This window comes from Panthera uncia, assembly GCF_023721935.1.
Source record: "Panthera uncia isolate 11264 chromosome C1 unlocalized genomic scaffold, Puncia_PCG_1.0 HiC_scaffold_4, whole genome shotgun sequence".
Lineage (NCBI taxonomy): Eukaryota > Metazoa > Chordata > Mammalia > Carnivora > Felidae > Panthera > Panthera uncia.
Window position 1 is genome coordinate 52,052,131 of NW_026057585.1, and position 6,261 is coordinate 52,058,391.

Sequence of the window (6,261 nt, forward strand, 5' to 3'; positions counted from 1 at the left end):
GCTCATGCTCTGTCTCTCTCTCCTTCAAAAGTAAATAAAAACACTGAAAAAATAAAAAATAAAAAATAAACCAATCAGGAATAATTTTAAAAGTCTGAGAAAGAATTGCCCCCAAACAATACCCCTCTATTCTAAGATAAATGTAGTTGCTATTTGTGACGATTTTGCAGCTACCCTTGTCTATAAATGGCCTTGCCAGGAATTATATATACTGACCTCAAGCAGTTTAGAAAGTCTGGCTGCAGGGGCGCCTGGGTGGCGCAGTCGGTTAAGCGTCCGACTTCAGCCAGGTCACGATCTCGCGGTCCGTGAGTTCGAGCCCCGCGTCAGGCTCTGGGCTGATGGCTCGAGCCTGGAGCCTGTTTCCGATTCTGTGTCTCCCTCTCTCTCTGCCCCTCCCCCGTTCATGCTCTGTCTCTTTCTCTCTCTGTCCCAAAAATAAATAAAAAACGTTGAAAAAACAAATTAAAAAAAAAAGAAAGAAAGTCTGGCTGCAATACTCAGCTTGCTGATGTTATCAGCAGGAGCAACTGTGACTTACTTGGGTGAGGTGGCCTCAACTCCTTTTGTGGACAAGGTAGTTCCTACCGGAGATAGCACCAAATGAGGTAGACTGTGTAACAATTGTCCTGGCCGGTTGCTTAATACACGAAATCTTAATGGATAGTGCAGTTCAGTGTTTAGCAAAATGCAAGTCACAATCCATTAGTGGGTTATGAAATTAATTTGGTGGGTTGACCAATTTTTAAAAGGTGACATGGAATAGAAAATATCAGAGCTCATTACACATAGTCGGGGTATGACATAGTTTGTGACACTCTGGATGAAGTTCCAAAGAGGGTGTCTTCGATCATAAAATTAAAATTTTAAAAATTAAAGCCACTGGTCTAGATCCATTCATAATGAAATAGCCGGTGTGGTTGAATGCACTAATCAAAGTTACAGGACATTTGGAAAATGTCCACGTCATTTTCAGCATCATATATCACTAGGCATGAGCAGAAACAAGGGAAATCCAGAGCATCTTAAAGAAGGGCTTTTATACACAGGACCAGGTGAAGAGGTTGAAATTACCACCATAGAGCCTTTGTAGTTTGCAAACCACACTCACAAACTTAATCTCCTTTGAATTATCTTGTCATCCTTTGTAGTAGGTCAGATAGGAAGGTGGCAGCATTCAGAGGCAGTTTTCAATAACCCATCCAGTTTAGGTCAGGAGCCCAGCCAGCAGCTGGGAGAAACGATCTAGCCCCACAAGCCTCAGGGAGAAAGTTGGCAAGGGTGAAAAACTGTGTGTGGGTCCCAGCCAAGGGTTCAGGGCAGAATTCCAGTTCCAGGAGGGAGAAAGGGAAGGAAGAACATGAACTGGGGCAGAAGCCCAGATATTAAACAAAGCACACAGATAGCCAGGCCCACCCCCAGCACATTGGATTTCATGCTCACACCTGCAGGGTTCCAGAACTCCATGCCTGGCTTTTGAGGAAAAGAAATGGAAACATACCATGTGGCTAAGGGGGAGAATGGAGTGGTTATCAGGCACTTACGAAGGCATGAAGAGACTAGTGTGGAATGGTAAGTTAATCAATCAGACTGGCAAGAGTAGAGTTGCCAGATAAAATATAGGATACTTATTTAAATTTGGATTTCAGATAAATAATGAAAGCCTTTTAGTGTATGTCCCATGCAATATTTGGGACACATTTATACCCCAAAATTGTTGCTTATCTGAAATTTAACTGGGCATCCTGTTATTTTTATTTACTGAATCTGGCAACCATCACACATGGGTGTTATGAAGGATGAGGTGAGAAGGTTTGGCAGAGCAAGATCACAAAGGGTCTTGTGTGCCATGCTTGGCAGACAACGGGGAGCCAGGAAAGTTTTTGTGCAGGGGAGTAATACAGTCAGGTTTGCATCTTAGAATCAACCTTTGGAGAACAAAGCAGAGTTCAGAGATTCGGGAACTGAGAGACCAGAAAGCTCTTTAAATAGCCTAGACTCCAGGAGAATTGAATTTAACTTCATTCACTTCACAATTCTGCCTAGTGCTGGTGAAATTCCAAGGTTCGCTCAGGCTGCACAGACCAAACTTTTTTTTTTCAAGAGTTACTCTTTGTTTTGAGGAACAAAGGCTGTTCTGGGGGTCGTGGGGGCGGGGGGTGGAGTATATATTTTTTTGCCTTGCCCAAACCCTGTGTCAATCAAAGACTTCTTAAGAGAGCCGTAAAGATAACATGTATGTATCAATCTCATGCTAGTAAGCTCAATATCTTTTTCACCATTGCATCCCCAGTAGTAGCCAATAAACATTTGTGAATGAGTTTCTTAAGGGCAAAGTCTGTATCTTCATCACCTTTGTTTCCTTAGCACCTGACCCAGGACTGGGAATAAGTTTCTCAGAAAATAGTTCTTGATTACAGTGGCCTAACTAATTAACAACCAGATGTGCTTTCTATTAACTACACTTCTCCAACATTGTTTCAAAGGTACAATCTGGCATAGTTTTCACACAAATGCAAAAGAATCCTGCCTCTTATACTGGACAAGAAAACTGTTTTCAAAAGTTGTAGAATTGTCTGATTGGATGGGGTTTTGAAGGTAATCATCGTCATGTATGTGAAAATGTGAGGGTTTGGGGGTTTTTGGCTTGTTTTTGTTTTTGTGTTTGTCTTTTGGCATTTTCCTCTCCCGATAAGCTTTGTCATTGCTTGGGTTTCCATAAGCTTTGTCATTGTTTGGGTATTCGTGAAGACAGATCTTATGTAAATGCTTCACAGTTAGATCATCATAAAGTAGTACAAGTCAAGTGTTTGTCTTTGGTCCACCAGTATCAGTATAGTTAGTTTTCTATGTATTTTTCGAAGGCTAAAGTGTGAACTTCCTGAGGGCAGGATGTATTTACCTTCATAGTCAAAGAACTGTCGTTAAAATGAGATTTGTGGAATTTTTTAAGAGGAGAGGGGCAGAGAGAGAGTGAGAGAGAGAGAATTCCAAGTAGGCTTTATGTCCAACACAGAGCCTGATGAGGGTTCCATCTCAAAAGCCTGAGATCATGACCTGAGCTGAAATCAAGAGTTGGACACTTAACCAACTGAGCCACCCAGGTGCCCCCGGTTTGTTGAATTTTCAAGAGCAGGAAGCCACAAGGAAAAGAGTAATTCTAGGAAGTATATGGTGTAAATAAAAATGCAACTTAAAAAATTATTACAGCCACCTGTTATTGAAGATTATGTTCTAAGCATCATACCAGGGTGGGGGCTTTATGTATATTTCATTAAATTCTGATTAAGTTTCAATCCTAAAAGCTTCTCTTTGAGCTAGGTGACATTATGTTCGTTTTATGAGTAAAGAAACAGAACTGATGAGAAAATTGCCCAGGATGACACAGCTAATAGATCAGCAGAGCTGAGATCAGAACCTGAGTCCAAAGCCCAGGAATTGTCCACACACCAGGAATTGTCATTTAATTTATGTATTTATTTATTTATATTTATTTATTTTTGAGAGAGAGAGAAAGAGAGAGAGACGGGGGGGGGGGGGGGGGGGGGGGGAAAGGGAGACAAGGAGACAGAACCTGAAGCAGTCTCCAGGCTCTGAGCTGTCAGTAGAGCCCGATGATGTGGGGCTTAAACTCACAAACCATGAGATCATGACCTGGGCTGAAGTCAGACGCTTAACCAACTGAGCCACCCAGGCACCCCAGGAATTGTCAGTTTTTTAAGTGTATATTGGAGAGATAAAGAATATATTGTTAGAGTGCCTATAAGAGCTCTAATCAGCAACCATGTAGTTCCCCAGAGGACTAAAGTTTGATCTTTATAATTATGTGTGAGTGTACATGTCTGGAAGAAACATGGAGGTATTTCTTGTATTTTTGATCTATGTTCCTTTTTTCTCTGTTCGGCTTTGTACTTAAGGGAGCATGTGACTTTACGTATAATTAGGGTCCATCTCCACCTTGCTGGAAGGTAATATTGTTACACTTAAAACGACTATCATACTGTTATTATCTGGGATGAAACTTTAGACGTTACCATCAGTAATACCAATTTCATTTGCCCCATCCAAAGGAATTCTTGTAGTTTATGTTCAGACATGCGATGGAAGCTCATTGGTCTGCATGTGTATGAACTCATCTGTGACAATCCAGACTCTCCTCTGAGCTATCAATATGATTGCATATATCAATTATTCTCCAGTCTTTTAAAGTACAAATGTGCACTTTTGTCCATGATGAGATCTTTTCAGCAGCCCTCTTCATACTGCTCAACTGCCAGCCTCCCCACTGTGTTCCAGGAGGAATCAGTCTCAATAAGAATGCTGTCTCTGGCCATTGAATTCAGCCATTTGATTTAACCAATTGCCGAGCAGGGTTAAATCATAGTTTTGACTTTATCAACCTTTTGGATCTGTGAAAGTAAAAGTTAAAAGGCAAGTATTGGCATAATCAATTGTATCGATTAGAAGGAATTTGTAGAAGAGGAACCAAACATGGTAAAAAGAGGATTGAAAGCATTTGCTTTAAAAAAAATGAGAAAACAAATCATGTTTTGCTTGGCTCTGTAAATAACAAGTCTGTCAAAGATGGTCTGCAAAGTGTAAGAATCAAAAGGCATCTTTGGTGTTCTGCCTTCACCAAGAACATGGTAGGACTTTTCTAGAGATGGTTAGGATGTAATTACTGGAAAAAAAAATCCTCATCAGGCCTTAATTTACTTATTCATTGTCAGGCGGGGTGCTAACCATGAGAAATATAAAATTAACATGGCATGGCCCTGGCCCTCAAAGCTTACACTTCAGTTCAGGGAGATACAGCAACTTTAAGCTTTAGTGTGAAGGGCACCATGAAATAAATATTGAAAGGATACAGTGGGTGGACAAAGGGGCAGTGATCTTCTCTGCGATTCTAATAGAAATAATTCATAACTATCATGTAAGGTTGTTCAGTGAGATGACCAACTCTGGCGGGGGGGGGGGGGGGGGGGGGGGGGAGCGAAGGGAAATCTGAATTAACAGAGGTAGTTGAGGCAAAACACAAGAAAGGGGGTTTTGAAGAAGCAATCAGTTCACATCAGTCCCACGAAGGTAATGATCATCTGGTCGTGTTCTCCATCTTTAATTTCCAGGATATTAATTTTACAGAGCAGAGTGGCTGCCAAACACTACTAAGCACCTCCCCCCACTCCCTAACCATCCCCCACCCCCTCTAACAGAGCTATCAGGTGAGCAAGGTTCAGTCCAAGCTCCGCCCTAATTAATTATGTGACCTGGCGCAACTTGCATCATTGCTCGGGGCCTTGTTTCTGCGCCTGTGGAGCGAGGAACCCTAGTACATTCTAAAGTCCATTTCTGCACCGAATTGTGAAATTGAGACAAGAAACCAGAAAGGAAACTCAAGAGAAACAAAAGTGAAAGTGCCTAAAGGAAATACAGTAGTAAACAAAAAAAAAATTTATATCTCACTGAAAAATGTGGCAGAACTCCCAAATACTTTGTTTTTCCCAGCAACCGTGAACACGAGACTTGGGAGAGAATGACATGTCTATCACGTCCTCCAAATGTGAATACGATCAGTGTAACACGAATCCACCTTGCTGCACGCAACTGTCTTAAAACAATGCTCCCTGGCCCTGAAAATCCACTTACTAAAAATTTCTTACAAAATAAATCAAGCCATGACGAATGATCCGTCCCCACATAACTACCCGCCCCCCATGCCCCTTGGAACACCACGTAAGGGTGTGTCCGGCTTTGGGGAGAGAAAAGGGGGTTGAGAAAGGAAGGATTCCAAGGAATATTAAATTCTGTCTGGCGTTGCCACGCGGTTGTCATAAACAACAGCATCGAGACAAACTATCTTAAAACTCAGGAAATCCAGTAGCCTTTAAACTTTATTATTTCCTCCGTTTATGCTGAGACTTCCCTGAACGTAACCCAGAACCTTACACCCGCCTGGGAGCGAGGGCGCGAGCTCCAGGGTGGAAGACCAAGTGGAGGCGGCCAGAAGGGACCAAGCTGACAGCTTCGCGGAGCGTTTGCAGCGACTGTGGGACCACGACGCGCTTCGCCACAGCTAGAGGGTGCGACCTGGACCCACGGGGTCACTGGGCTCCCTAGATGGGAGGATGCTCCCTGTCCGCTGCGGGAGCCTCCCTTCTAGGACCAGAAGAGAGAAGGGCGCGCGTGTGCGCGCGCGTACACACACACACACACGCACGCGCGCGCGCGCGCGCACACACACACACACACACACACACACAC